This window comes from Elephantulus edwardii, unplaced genomic scaffold, assembly GCF_000299155.1.
Source record: "Elephantulus edwardii isolate Elephantulus edwardi_28Jun2011 unplaced genomic scaffold, EleEdw1.0 scaffold00052, whole genome shotgun sequence".
Lineage (NCBI taxonomy): Eukaryota > Metazoa > Chordata > Mammalia > Macroscelidea > Macroscelididae > Elephantulus > Elephantulus edwardii.
In genome coordinates this window covers 13313577-13329995 of record NW_006399802.1, presented here as the reverse complement: position 1 = coordinate 13329995, position 16419 = coordinate 13313577, and the positions used below count along the sequence as shown (strand labels likewise).

The window sequence follows — 16419 nt, the reverse complement described above, 5'->3', positions numbered from 1 at the left end:
ACCCCAGAAGGAGACAAGGTGGTTGCAAAGTTAAGGCTGGGACATTGTCTTTGTCACTCAGAGCAACACAGAGCCAGGCCAGTGAGATGCAAGAGGAGGAGGTGGCGGTGGCGGAGGCGGTGGTGGTGGTGGTGGTGGAGGAGGAGGAAGAGGAAGGAAGAGAAAGAGGAGGAGAAGGAGAAGAGGGAGAGGAGATGAATAAAAACCTGCGGAGAAGGCGGTGCGCGGAGCCCGTCTGCCCGGCCGAGGCGTGCGCGCTCGCGTCCCGGAGGCGCCGGGCCACCCCGGCCGGCAGAGGACGCCCCCAGTGAGGACCCCGACCCGACGCTCATAGCGCTCCCACCGGCAGCCCTGCCCCAGGCGCCGATCCCCGGCCCCTGCGAGCCCCCGGCCCTGCGGGTCCCTCACACGCATCCATCTAGAGGCCAATCTTTGCAAAGAACATACACGGGGAACTGGAGGTTGCAAGTCTAAACCCACATCAACCACGTGGGGCTTTTTAATCCCTTTCCAGCTTGCGGTGTGAGTATCTCTAGTGAAAAGCTCAAATTGTCCATTACTGGCACGTATTTTGAAGTCTTCTCCCCTGCAATAAAGCCTCATTGTGCGTTGCGTTTCTTTTCTGATATGGAAAGAAAGGAGAAGAGCCCAACATTCCGAACCTCGGAACCAACACTCACTTTCTTCTCTCAACTTGCTAAATGTTTTGACGGCGCACCAGGAAAAAAAAAGGGGGGGACCTACTTAAATAACTTTACACCCTCCAGCACAGCGTTGTTTGCACTTTCTGGTTGATCATCTGTAGCCTCGGAAAGTAACAAATCAATCAGCGCTCCTGAAGATAAGGTGTCATGGTGTGGAAAACCAGAGAGCCCAGATGAGGCTTTTTCACACCTTGAATTTTATTTAGTGTAATTTCTCCCAAATCTGTCAGAACGGTCTCTTTGGCAATAGAATGAGACCCAACACCCGCCCCCCCGCGCGCCCCACCTCGTTAGACGTCTCTGGACGTCATTTGATACGGGACGGCAAAGTGAGGGGGGGGTAACAGTGTCAAAAAAAAAAATCAATATAGGAGCAACTGAAGTTCAAGGGCATAGGCTGGTGGTACCATTTCCATTTCTCAGATGCTCAAGTTGGGCATCAATAGCCTCAGGAGAAAGAAACACGCAGCGCGCGGGGCGGACCTTAATTAAAGTTTCTTTTGTCCGAATCTGAATTGGGGGATGTTTCTAGATTCCTTTGCATTAGGGAGCGCGCATCCGGTGGAGAAGGCGCAGAGACGGTCCCGGGCAAGACAGTGCTCTTTAAAATCCCTCGGCCCCCGCCCACAAGCTACAGTCCCAAGAGCTACACCCATAAATCCATACAATAAATTGGGGGGGGGCAAGCGGAGAGACGCGCGCGTAGTTGGTTCCCACCATACAGCAGGGCTTCAAAAACACCTAAATCCTCTACTCCCAAGGTTTTCCCGTTTGTCTATCCCTGGGCGGAATCTCTCGCTCAGAGGCACGGTTTCACCCCCTTCCATTCAACACTTCCTGCCCTCTTCTCCTCCCACTCACATTGAAAAGCCAGGGAGCCCTAAAAGGGTGTTGATGGCGGGGTGATAAATAAATAAATAAATGACACTCTACGCGTGCGGAGGCGAAGAAAGGAGGGGGAGGGAGAAGTGAAGCCGGAGACGGACCTAGGGGGAAAGTCGGGAGAAAGGAACAAGGGGCCAAAGAAGGGCACAGGCGGACGGGAAACGAGGATCAAAAAGAAAAGACCAGAAGAAAGGAGCAAGAAGGATGGGGAGACGGCCACAGGCTGAATGGATCCCGGCTTGGGGCAAAATTGGGAGGACTCCTTTTTCAGGTGTCTAGAAGGACCTGGGGAAGCCCTTCTGACCCCGAGCTCCTCCCTCCAGGACACCCGGGGTGTTGGATCGCCGGCCGCTGCTCCCCCATACATTCCTCGTGGCAACTGGAGGAAGCGCGCCAGGTCTCCGCTGTCCCCTCACTGCCTGAGCTGATAATTTACCTCTTTGTCTTTAATAAAAAAGCTGACTTTCCCCCCCTGTCAAGCTCTGCACTGGGAAAATAACAATCATATTTCAGGTTGAAAGCTGCGAGGACTGCTAGGTTGGGGAGGCTACGATCAAATCTTCATCGACGTGCGTAAAGGTCCCTTCTGGGTTGGCCCGGGTCTGCAACGCGAGGATGGGGGCCGCCCTTCCCCAAGGGTAGGGGCGTGGGGAACCAGGCGGCGGGGAGGGAAGAAGAAGCGACCAGGTCAGAGGAAACCCGTGGCTCCTGGGGCACCAGAGGGCTTCCCGCAATCCGGGAATGAGCCCCGGGGAGGAGCTTTCTCGAGAGCGGGAGCGCGCCCCAACACGCCTCAGACCTCATAAACCCACTTGGCAAAGGCCGGGGCAGCGGCTGGCGGAACGACTGCGGTGAACTCGAGAAATTAACCTGCGCTGTAATTAAACGGGCTGTCGCCCTTTCAGACTCACCTCGAGCGACCGAGATAGCTCCAGAAGCGGCGGTGGGGGGACCTGGCTCCACCCTCCCGTCCCTGGAGAAGAGGACAAAAAGGGGAGATGGACTTGAAGATGGCCCCGCCCTTCAAATGCTCCAATCCTTGGAAACCAAACCTCCTCTCCAAGCCTCCACGTCTAGAAGGGACAAAGGCAGCAGGAGATCCAGACAAACCGTTGGAGATAGGTAGCTTTCGACTTCCGAAGAGGGCGCTTTGTGGGGAAGGTACAATGGCAGAGTTTCCATCTCAGATGCAGCACCACAGAAGGGTCTTCAGAAGAACACACCAGGACCTGTCCTTTCTAAGGAAAATGACTTTCCAAAGCTGTGAAGCAAACTATTGCAAAACTCCCCCAGATGCCTGCTTTGTGAATGGGGAAAGGCTAATATTTCAATGAACGTTTACATACGTATTTGTAAACGTTTTAGAAGAGTTGCAAATGTTGTTTGTTTGTTTGGGGCAATTTTCTTACAAATAACGGAAAGCAATTGCCTAAAGAAAAGCTGGACCAGCCAAGACCAGCAATAGGTTTAAAGTTTAGTAGAAACCTGAATAAACTTGACACTTAAGTAAATGTAATTATACTTTGCCATTAGTAGGTCATTTAGATAAACAGAAAAGTTCACACCTGCTTCATTCCTTAAGACTATTAATAAAGATAAGACAGACAAATCTAGTTGGGGAATTACCTTCTCCACCAGAAGGGCTAATTTTTTTTTTTTAATTTTAAAATTAAAATGGAAAAGCTTAAATTTATTGCACAGCCAACAATGTCAGAAGAGTCTCATGGGGGCGTGGTAGCATCTTGAAATTTATCTTTTATTGGTGTACCTTGTGGCATTATACCCTGGAGTCATATGAGATGTCAAGACTTCATTAATGTGCCAGGGAACAGACATATGTGGGAAGCTTGGACCTTCCTTCTCTCTTATCATGAGTCATTGACATGCAGACTCGTCATAAATGGGAATTACAGCTCGTCAAAAGATTGAATTTATGTGCAGTAATATAATCATAAGTCTTGCCATTTTAGTTTCAGAAACAGTGGAATCCTATAATCAGAGTGACCCTAGCAGATAGGAGTCACTTGCTTGGCCAACAGGAGAAGGATAAGAATCGTTTTGGTTTTCAAAGTCTCAGGAAAGGAAGGCACCCAGATCCCTCACAGTGTTTTGAGATGGAGCTTCTCTCTAACTTGCAGGATGGAATCTTGACAGAATTCTTGAAAAGAATGAAGAGGTGGTCCTTTAAAAAGATAGAATTTTCCTTGAAACATAAGTGTATTGATGTCATTATGTCAGTATTTCAATATTTACATCTGTGATATAAGAAAAAAGGAAATGTCCTCTGTTTCTTGAAATTATTTTTAAAATCTAGTTGATAGCCCACTTTTAAAATTCCACCTAGAACGCTGAATACTGACTGTTGTAGCAGAGAGCAGAGAAAGACTATCTACCACTCAGAACTCTTCATCATTTCATTCTAAAATATTTGACCATACTTTTACACAGCTCTTAAATTTAATAGTATTCTTTATCCTATGTAAATGTTTTTCCTGTGTAGCTGAAGATAATCTTTTTTCTAATTGTGTGGCCAACTAATTATAATGAATCATTGAGTTCTTTCTCTCTTGTTGGAAATTACTTGGTTTTCAGAAAAGTTATCTAAAAACTTCCAGTTGGATAATTACAGACATTTCAAATACAAAAAAAGTGAAGTCACACTTTCTGAACATTTGTAAACACACTAAGGGATCTCTGGCGCTCTAGTAAGAAACTGCACTGCATTCCCAAAGGCGTGTGGTTCGAATCCCCAGATCCTCCGCAGGAGAAAGATGAGCAGTCTTCTCCTATATAATTAACTGCCTTTAAAAATGCTCACCAGAGGGTCAGCTATGGGTCAATTCAGATGCAACAGTACACAACAATAACAACCCACTGCCTATGAGCTGATTCCAGCGCATAATGACTTCCCATGGATCTTCTGAGATGGTAACTCTTTATAGAAGATTGACCATCTTTCTACCAGAGCAAGTAGTGGATCCAAAGCCTGAGCTTTTTGATTAGCAGCACAACACATAAAGCATTGTGCCACCAAAGCTCCTGTATCTCTTGTAAGAGAAAAAAAAAATTCAGTCTTATAAAACCATATCAAGCAGAGGTAGCCAGTTGACGAGTCCATGCTTTCTGAAAAATGAGCAAAGGGAGGCATAAGTGAATGTCTCTAAGTAGGTAGTGCAAAGAAACAAATTATATTACATATTAATATAAACTAATTCTATTAACTGGTGGCTAGTATGTTACGTGTTTCACTGACAAATGAAAGTTCAGTGATGCAAATCCACCATCAACTCAACTGAAATCAACTTGAGGGCAGTGGGTTTGGGGTTCTGGTTTAAATTAAAATTATTTTGTATGAATCTTTGTATATATAGCTTTGGATATCAAACAAGATATTCCAGTAGTGAGATTCTAAAATTCAATGAAGTGTTTCCCATAAGTAGAATTTAAATCAAAGGACTATCAAAGTGGTTACCATAGTGTAAAACATTCATATTACATAGTCATACAACCACTGTGTCTTGGTTTAGCATCAACAGTGCCATGCACTGAGAGCTGAATACTAGAAATTCAAAGATGAAGAAAAGAGTGTTAAATTACAAAGTATGATCTTCATGAAGCACTAGCTTCAAAATCATATTAATCGTTTATAGTGCTTTTTTTTTACTTACTCAAAGCAACATGAGAATTTATCAACAAAGCAAGCATTCATTTAATCTAGTAATCTAGTTCGTAGCATATTGTGTTGCAAACCAAAAAGCTAAGTGTTTCTAGTGGTTCAAATCTACCAGGTGCTCCAGAGGAGAATGATGGGGAGTCTCCTACTGCCTCCAAAACCCATGGAGGGTCACTGTGAGTCTCAAGCAACTGTATATCAGTGAGTGTGAGATTTTTCTGAAGCACACAGAGGGGAAGTTACCTGTTTAAGGAACACAACTGGTCTGATGCAGTTAACAATAGAATTTGCATCTTCATAGAAGTTTTTCCAGACATGTAATTCTTATACCATCTTCAATATTTTTTTCTATTTTTGCCTATTACGTGCATGTTACATATTTATATTATGTATTTTAAATCAACTTGATAAAAAGCTTATGTTCACCATAAACAATGTTGTTGTCATTGTTGTTGTTGTTAGGTGCTGCCAAGTTGATTCCTACTCATAGTAACCCAATGTAAGATGAAGAATCTCCCCCTATCGCCCACTTCCTCCCATCCCCCAGTTTCCTAGTCTGTAATCTTCCTGGAAGGAGTTTGCCTGCTCCCCCCACCAGCTCCCACCCCTCACCCTCTCCCCTGTAGAGGCACTGGTGTGGTCCAATAGCCACTGGTGGTTAACCATCAAACTCTTACCCATGGCTCATTAGCTCATGCATTTCTGGGTATGTTTTATTTTGTTTTCATTTTGACTACTTAGTTTTTTCAACATTTCTGTAGCAATCTATTTTGCAATTAGAAAGAAAAACTTTCTGGAACATTCTGGAACTTGCTTGTGAATTTTGCAAGCCAAAATTTCTTCTCAACTAGAAAACCTGACCAAATCGTCTTGACTTATTGAAGGAATTTTTAAAATCTGAACTTTTATCAATTATGACAATGTCTAAAAACACACTTGAAATCCATTTGATTTCTTAAAACACACTTTACTCAAGAGTTGAGCAGATGCACTATGAATTTTGGAGCACTGGAAGCAGGAATGCATCCACTTCTTAAACATGCCTCTGGAAACTATGAACTTGGATAAATGATGATAGTTATAGAAGGGCTTCAGGCCTTTTGTTCATAGGGTCACTATGAGTCATGCTTGGCTCTACGGTAATCAACAACAACAACATTAGCAACAAGTTGAGTTTCCACCCACTAAGGAGCCACTATGGCTCACTCTCTGCAGATCTCAGTTAATACCCTTTGCTGCATAATATAGAATCTATGCATCCTGCTCCAGCGGAAGCTGTGATCTGCTATCCCAGGAAGCTACAGAAAACAATGTTTCACAAAAGTTACTTATTGATTCTCTATTTTTCCCAAGTGTCTAGATTGTTTTTTAAAACCTTTGCTGAGTGTATCCTGAAAGTCTGCTCATTACAAGGAGCAAGTTTTAAGTATGCACTTAACTGATATAGTGTTTAAAGTAGAAAAACAAAACTCAATCTAGACATGAGACATTAGTCACTAGCTTTCCACTTCTGCTGTTAAAAGTGAGAACTTTGGGGAAGTATGGTAGTTAAATGGTGGCAGTTTCTACATGTATAAAGGAAATCATTAAATACTTACAGGATTATTAAGAAGATTAAATAAAATGAATACACCGAATAAAGAAGCTTTTCACTGTAAACTAATGCATCAGCCTTTCAAAAGAGGTCTGGTTGTGCTATGGTTAAAGCATTTGCCTACTAGTTAGAAGGACCATAGTTCAAACCTTCCAGTCACTCCAATGGAGAAATATGAAACACTCTGGATCCATTAAGATTTATACAGACTTGGGAGAAAAAAAAATATTTATATAGACTTGGAAACCTTGCAAGGCAGTACAACTGTCCTTTAGGGTCACTGTGAATAAGAATCAACCCAGTGGCAATGGGCTTGGATTGGGTTTTGCTTGCTTGTTGGTTTAGGTTCTTCAAGAAGTCTTGGCAGCATGGTCGTTAAGCACTCAGCTACAAACCCAAAGGTCAGTGATTTGAATCCACCAGGTGTAAACAGGAGAAAGATGTAGCAATCTGCTTCCTTAAAGATTTATAGCTTTGGAAACACTGTGGACAGCTCTGTTCTGTCCTGTAGCATGATGATGAGTTGGAACCCATTTGAAGACAGCAAGTTTGGTTTTGAGCGTGGCAGCATGGACAAAGGAAGAACTTTAGATTTGGAGTCAAGGGAATTTTTTGCCAGAATCAGTGCTGTGATTATTTTAAAAACAAAATAAAGGGGGGGATTCATTATTCTTTTATTAAAAAATCAATAATTAATTAAAAACAAAGCTTAGACATAAAATGGCATTTATATTTTATTACTACTTATTTGCTCTTTAAAAATTATTTTATTACTATTAAGTAATTATTTATTAAAGAAGTGCATCAGGGTTGTATATTTCCCTCTCCATACTTACTCAATTTGTATGCTGAGCAAATTATTTGAGAAGCTGGACTCTGTGAAGAAGAATGTGACATCAGGACTGGAGAAGCACTCATCAATAACTTGCATTGTACAGCTGATACAACATTGCTTGCTGAATGTGAGGAAGACTTAAAGCACATATTGCGGAAGATTAGAGAATATAGCTTTCAATATGGATTGCATCTCAACATCAAGAAAATAAAAATTCTTACCCCTGAACCTATAGGCAACATCATGAAAGATGGAGAGAGGATTGAAACTGTCAACAACATCATCTTACTCGGACCTACACTCAATATCCTTGGTACCAACAGTCAAGAAATCAGGCATCATACCACACTGGGAAAGTGTACAGTTAGGGACCTCTCCAAATTATTGAGGAGTAATAATGTCAGTTTGAGGACTAAAGTGCACCTGCAGGCCATGGTCTTTCTAATCACTTGCTATGCATCTGATAGATGGACAATAAATAAGGATGACAGAAGAATAATTGATACCTTTGAGCTATGGAGTTGGAGAAAAGTACTGAACATCCCATGGATGGGCAAAAGAACAAGCAAATATGTCTTGGCAAAAGTGCAGGCAGACGGTCTTTGGAAGTAAAGATGACAAAGCTTCACATGCTTTGGGCATGTTGCTAAGAGGGGCTATTTTTTGGAGAGACCATGATGCTCAGAAAGTCAAAGGCAAGGAAGACCCTTGACCAGGTGGATTGACACAATTGCTGCAATGGGTTGTAGTATGTCAAGAACTGTGAGGATGGCACTGGATAGGACAGGATTTAGATATGTTCACAGGGTCCCTCTGGGTTGTACTTAACTTGATGACATTTAACAACAACAACAAATTACTTGCTCAAATGAGACCACTTAACATGGAATGGTATAGGTCCGAAGGCTTTTTAAAGAAGAAGGATGAGCGCAGATCTTTAAAATTAAGACCATTTTGTTCATTGATACCTCAGATTTCAAGTAAAAAACCAAACAATGCAACACCGAAACTTTGGTCCATCCATACCGCTCAGAAACAGTTACAGTAAATATAAATAAATGAACTGTAAAAGGGACCATCCTACCTTACTTAATTTTTCTCCAATTTGTGTGAACACCACCAACATTCATTGGACCAGCCTGGATCAGCTCTGCCAGAGCACAATTTGAAAACCACTGATCTATTCCAGATGAGAAGATGGTCTCGAAAAAAAGTGCTTTGACCAAGTTACGTTCCAAGTTATGGAAGATGCTAAGATTCAGATCTGCTCAAATCCTTCACCATGATTATAGCCACTGCATCCAATTTGCCTGGCAGAGCAAACAGGATTTCCTTGGGGTGCTACTGAATGAAACCCCCACTGTTTTCCTTTTCTTCCATTTTCCCTCTCCCTTCCTCCCTCTCGCTTCCTGGCTTCTCTTTCACTCTTGTCTCCCCACCACCCCCTCAACTCAGGCCTTTCCTTCCTCCTTCTCCCTCTTCTTCCTTCCTTTCTTTGCTGAACTTTCTTAAGAATGAGTTTCCTTACTTTCTATGGCCAACATTCATTAGCAGTGTTATCAGCCAATAAATGTTTTTTATGCTTTCTTTCATTTTGACAATGTTTGGGCCATTTAACATTTTCCTTGACTCAAAGCTCAAAGGCTTTACTAGAACAACTGATTGTGTTCTACATGTACCAGCCTCTTCTGTTCCTTGAAAATATTTAAAGTCTTCCTCTCTTTTTTTCTCATCTTTCAACCCAAGATGGGTTTTTTTGCAGGCTTAGGATCAGGAGGTGAAGCAAAGCAGAGGGGCAATGAGTACAGATTGTCACTGGAAAAAATGTAAATCTGCTTTTAAATTTCACAGAGAGTGAAACATGACCCTATTCTACACATCTGCGTTCATATAAAGCAAAAGTTGATTCTGCCGTTCCTTTTGTGTACACTCTGTATCATGGAGCGCTCACCAAAGAATTACCCTATTACGTATTGAAAAAGAAGGTCAGCCCGTGCTTTCATTCAACAGAAGATGGAACACAGAATTCAGAACTAGTGGGAGTTTTATTAGTGTAATGAACATAGGATTATAGTATCATTTTGATAATCAACTTAACTCAGTGGATACTAGAATGATAACAAGTGTGACATAATGGGGGAGGAATGGCCATAGTAGTCCTTGTTACTGTTTTACTTCATGTTCCTCGAGCTGTAATCTAGTAGGATGCTCTTGTTCTGGCCATGGGAGAGGTTGTAAAAATGTAAGACATCCCCAGCTGTCACCTGAATGCAACTCAGGCACATAGCCCCTCCCCAGACCCAGTGTTAGGCATTTGTAGAAGGAGGTGTACGGACTTGGCCTGGAGTCTGGGAAAAGCTCTGACTCATTATATCAGGAAATAGGAATTGCTGGCATCAGTAAAGGATCCTAATAATGCACTTCTGCATATATTTTTCTGATCCTCACAACTTTGTGAAGGCTTTTTCTAATTTTATACTTAAAAAAACCCCATAATATTCAGAATGCTTCAGTGATCAATCAACAGCTACACTTGAATTTAAGTCTTCTGATTACTGTTAGCAGTGCTTTCCACATTATCAAATATTAATCCCTGACATTATTTAATCTGGTGGTGGCCTACTGGGAAGGCGCTGTGCTGCCAACCCAAAGGCACCTGGTTCAAATCTACCAGCTGCTCCACAGGAGATAGATGAACAATCTCCTCCAGTGATAATAAGCTTCCTCTGAAAATATGCTGGAGGGTCAGCTACGAGCAGGCTCAATGGTACACAACAGCAACAATAGATACATAGATATAGAAGATAGAGCTATCTGTTGTTAGATACCCTTGAGTCTAGTAGGACTCATAACACTCGTATAAACAGCAGATCTGAACCCTGTCCTATCCTGTGCCATCCTCACAATCTCTGTCATACATGAGCTCTTTGCTGCAGTCACTGTGTCAATCCATCTGGTTAAGTGTCTATCTAGATGTGTTGTTGTTAGGTGCTGTTGAGTATGACCTATTGTGACTTATGAACTGATCTGAGCCCTGTCTTATCCTGTGACATCCTCACCTTCTCTTACACACTTGAGCCTATTGGTGCACTTACTGTATCAATCCACCTGTTTGTGGGTATTCCTCCCTTTTCCCATCCCTCCACCTTTCCAAGCATGATGTCGTTCTCCAAGGAGTAGCCTTTTCTCACAATATGCCCAAAGTATGTGACATGAAGCTTTACCATTTTTGCCTCTAAGGAGCACTCCAGCTGCACTGTCTCCAAGACATACCTGTTTGTTCTTTTAGCAGCCTATGGGATATTCTGTACTCTTCTCCAATACCACAATTCTTCTTCTATCATCCTTATTCACTGTCCACTTCTCAGTAGCATAGCAAGTGATTGAAAAGACTATGGCCTGAATAAGAAATACTTTAGTTCTCAAACTAACATTATTGCTTTTCAACCATTTAGAGAGGATTCTGACCACAGACTTTCCCAATGCAATATATTTCCTGATCTCCTGACTGCTCGTACCAAGTTGTATTGTTTGTGAATCCAAGTAAGAAGAAGTCATTTACAGTTTTGATCTTTGCTCCATCTATCAGGATGTTAACTGTTGGTCCAATGGTGAAAGTTGTATGGATATAGGGATATATAGGCAAGTTGCTGGTATGTGTCATCAAGTCAGCTACAACTCAGACTCATTGATATCCAATGAACAAAAGATCTAAACCTTGCCCTCTCCTGCACTGCCTTTATGACCCCTGTCATGCTCAACCCCATTGTGGAAATCACTGTATCTATCTTGTTGACGGTTTACCTTTCTTTTGCAAACTCCAGACCTTCACTGGCATTCTCTCTCTCTCTCTCAAAATGGATTCCTCCTGAAAATAATGCTCAATATATTGGAAGCAGGAATGACATCCACTTTCTAAATAATATGCCTCTGGAAAGGCTATGAACTTTGACAAATGTCGATAGGTGTAGAGGGAGGGGCTTCAGGCCTTTTTTTCACAGGGTCCCTATGAGTTGTGCTCGACTTGAAGGCAATCAACAACAACAACATATTATATATAATAACATATTACATACTAATGTGTTTATAGATAAAATATGACTATAAAGGCAATAAGAACTATAGCAAATTCAGCAACTACAGAAAAACTGAGAGAAATTTAAAAAAATCCAAAAGCCACTTAGTCCTCAAACACCACTGTTGTGTGAACAGAGCAAGGGAACACTACATGGTTTAAAAATAAGAAGGGAGTGCATCAGGGTTATATTGTCTCTCCATACTTATTTATTATATATACTGAGCACTTATTCAAGAAGCTGGACTCTGTGAAGAAGAATATGGCATCAGTACTGAAGGAAGACTCATCAATAACCTCCGTGATACAGATAACACAACCTTGTCTACTGAAAGCTAGGAAGACTTGAAGCACCTGCTGCAAAAGATGAAAGACTCCAGCCTACAATGTGGATTGCATCTCCATGTCAAGAAAACAAGCCTCTTCACCACTGGGCCAATAGGCACCATTATGATAGATGGAGAAAAGATTGAGACTGTCAACAACTTTATCTTACTTTGATCCACAATCAATATACTTGATATCAGGAGTCAGGGGATTAGGAGAGGTATTGCATTAGGAAAGGCTGCACCCAGGGACCTCTCCAAATTATTGAGGAGCAATGATGATAGTGTGAGGACTAAGGTGTACCTGATTCAGGCCATTGTCTTTTCACTTGCTAGTCTGCTGAGACCTGGACAGTGAAGAAAGATGACAGAAGAATTGTCATCTTTGAGTCATGGTATTGGAGAAGAGTAATGAATATTCCATGGACTGTCAAAAGAACAAAAAGATATGTCTTGGAGAAGGTGCAGTCAGAGTGCTCCTCGGAGGCAAAGAAGGTGAAGCTTCATGTCACACACCTGGGGCATGTTGCTAGGAGAGGCTACTCCTTGGAGAAGGACATCAAGTTTCAAAAGCTGGAGGGATGGCAAAAGAGAGAAAGACTTCTGTTTTTTTTTCTAATTTTTATTTTATTAATTATAATGAACATTTACAGAGATCTTGGATCTCCATTCATTCATTGTTGCACATTTCTCCCTGCCCACCCCTCCCCCACCCAGTTCGCTCCTCCCTGAAAAGCAAAAGAAAAATTCTTTCATTGGTATATAATCCCCCACACCCCACGCCCCATCGCCCCGAGTACACTCCACTATGCAGCCTTCACTCTGGACTCCTGTGACAACCACAATACCCTATCATATATCACTTTTAAATTGTTCTCTCCCTCTTCTGTTTCAATGCAGTACACACAATTTATGCAGTTTTTCTCAGTCTTACTCCAGCCCCGATATCTGTCCTGTTTTATAACAGTGGTACCATGCAGTATTTGTCCTTTTGTGACTGAGATACTCCACTCAGCATGTCCTCCAGGGTCATGAATAATATTGCCTGATTTCCTTGTTTTTTAATGCAGCATAGTATTCCATTGTGTGAATATACCACAGCTTCCCTATCCATTTGTCCGTCGATGGACACTTGGGCTGTTTCCAACTCCCCGCTATTGTGAACAAAGCTGTGATAAACATGGGTTAGCATATATCTGCTTGGATGTCAGTTATTGTCTCTTTAGAGTATATTCCCAGTAGTGGAACTGCTGGATCAAATGGCATCTCCACTTGCAACTTTTTGAGAAAGTGCCACACCACTTTCCACAGTGGTTGTACCATTTTACACTTTCACCAACAGTGAATAAGGGTTCCAGTTTCTCCACAATCTCGCCAGCATTTGTTGCTTGCTGCTCTATCAAATTTTGCCATTCTTACTGGGGTGAGATGATATCTCATAGTTGTTTTGAGAGAAAGACCTCTATTGAGAGGGATTGTCCCAATAAACACAACAATGGGCTCAAATGTGTCAGAGATGATGAGGATGACAAAGGACAGGACAGGGTTTAGATCTGTTGTTCATAGGGTCACTATGGTAGGTATTCAACTCGATGATACCTAACAACAATATGTTTAAATGTATTTTTTGTGTGTGTGTGTTTATCTGTAATTGCATTATATTTGTAACAGTAGATATTATTTTATGTATTTAAATTTGTTGTTGATAAGTGATATTATCAATAATTATATTTATATTTTCCACTGTTGGAGTAATACTAGAAAACATTCAAAATATCTTTTATTATTATTATTATTCTTTTAATTCAACTCTCCTAATAAGACAATTTATCCATATGTTCTTTTGCTAGTTCCAATATTTTTATTTTCATATTTAACTTAATAATCTATGTAGATTTATCTTAATATGTGTTAAAAAGTAGAAAGAAAATGTAGCTGGTTTTCTAATTGTTAACTAGTTGCCACAATGTCATTTTATAAAACTCTACTCACTTAATTTCTACTTATCTTTTTGCAAACCTCAGTAAACATGCACATCTAAAACTTTTCATTGACTTCAGAGTAAAATGGCACACGCAAGAAGATACCAGAAAACAAAGGTAAAATGAATGATAGTTCTGAAACTTTGAGTTTAAAAAGACAAGACAAGTATGTACTTCAAATACTAACTGGAGGAAGAAAAATGAAGGAAAATATCTAATAAGGAGACAAACAGAACGCAGAATTGTAAACAGCACAGCCATTTTGAACAGCTGCCTGCCTGTTTTGGGGAACCCAGGAAGACAGTGATGTCTACAATAGCAGCTGGCTGGGAGAGGAAAAGGTGCACACTCCACTCTTAGCTCGTGTTCTCTTGGAGATGGGGGAATTATTTCCCCATCCTACTACCACCTAACGGGTGGCTGCTCCTCTCATCCATTCCCAGACCTTCATGAGGGCAGCCTTTTTCTATCTGTGCTTGGAGTGTGTGCATCCAGGGACTCCCTCCAGGAGCTGGTGGACTGTACTGTACCTGGTCTGCAGTCATCCCCCAAACTATGGGAACCACTTCTGAGTGAAGTTTTTCCCTTTCACTTGGCATCTTTGCCTGGCATACACCATGGTCACACTTAGAAGAATGCACCCTCTGTGGGTGACACAATGCTTAGAGATTTCATGTTGGCAGTGACTATCCCTTCTTGCTAGTATTCTTATCGGTAATCTTCATGCCCCCATGCCCCAGACTGGCAAAGATGTCATTCCTAGCCAGAAAGACTATCATAGGTATTTCTGAGTCCAGCAGAAACTCTATACAAGCTGGGTACCCCACGCTCTGACTCTCCTAGACCAGACGAGGTACATCTGATGGCCCAGCTCACTTCTTGCAGTCTCAAACCACTTCTAAGAACAGAAGTACACCACACCAGGTCAGATATCTTGCTGCCACTCACCAAAGTTGTGACAAGAGATCAGTCAGGAGCCCAGTCCACTCCCCTCGGTACTCCATCTTTTTTACCGTTTTGTTTTTCATTTCTTCACCTTTTGAATTTTAATTGTGCTTTTGTTTTGATCTTCCTTTTTCCTTTCTCTTCCTATATATTCTGATTCCAGTTTTTGTTGTTATGTACCATCAAGTCCACTACAGTTGATACAACATTAGAAACAACCTTGCCGACAGCCATGACATGTTCACCATCTCTGATATGCTCAAGCCCAGTGTTGCAGACACCACACAACTCATCTTGTGGAGGGCCTTCCTCTCTTCTTTGACCCTCTACCTCTCCTAGCATGGCATCTTTTACCAATTAAAGAGTGTTCCCCTCCCGATAAAACATACCCAAATTATATGAGGCAGAATTTCACCATCCTTGCCTCTAAGAAGCACTCCCGACCACTTTTCCCAAGACATACCCATTTGCTCTTTTGGAAGTCCATGGGATATTCAGTACTCCTCTCCCACACCACAACAACATTGATTCTTCTTTTGTCATCCTTATTCATTGTCTAGCTTTCAGATGTTAGGAAGCAATTGAAAATGTTGTTGTTGTTGTTGTTATGTGCCATTGTGTCGCTTGCAACTCATAGCGACTCTATGTACAAGAGCCCTAAATGCCATTCTATCCTGTGCCAACCTCGCCATCTCAAACACACTCATTCCCACCACTCCAGTCACAGAATTGATCCATCTCGTCAAGGGGCTTCCTCTCCTGTGCCACCCCTCCACTCTCCCAAACATGATGCCCCTCTCCAAGGACCAGTCCCTTCTTGCAACATGTCCAAAATATGTTAGACGAAGCTTTAGAATACTTGACTCCAAGGAGCATTCTGGCTTCACCCTTTCCAGGACAAACCTGTTTGTTCTCCTAGGAAACCATGGTATATTCACTCTTCTCCAGCACCACAGCTCAAAGGCATCAATTCTTCTTCTATCATCTTTATTCACTGTCCAGTTCTCTGATGCATAGCACGCAATTGCAAAGACTATAGCTTGGATCGGGCGCACCTTAGTTTCCAGCCTGACATCGTTGCTCTTCAGTAATCTTGAGAGGTCCCTCACAGCTGACTTTCCCAGTGCAATTTGTCTCTTGATTTCCTGGCTGCTGCTACCAAGAGTGTTGACTGTGGAGCTAAGCAAACGAAAACTGTTAACTATCTCAATCTCTTCACCATCCATACTGATGCTGCCAATTGGCCCCGTGGTAAGAATCTTTGTTTTCTTGATGTTGTGCTTCAATCCATATAGGAGGCTGCAGTCCTTGACCTTCTACAGCAAGCGCTTCAGGTCCTCCTCAATTTCAGCAAGTAGGGTTGTGTCATCTGCATAACGCAGGTTGTTGATTACTCTTCC

At 42.0% G+C, this 16419-nt stretch overlaps 1 pseudogene; it reads left to right on the top strand.

Annotated features, from left to right (window-relative positions):
* The first annotated feature begins 2204 nt into the window (after positions 1-2204).
* On the top strand, positions 2205-2715 carry LOC102846097 (annotated as a pseudogene).
* The last annotated feature ends 13704 nt before the right edge of the window (positions 2716-16419 follow it).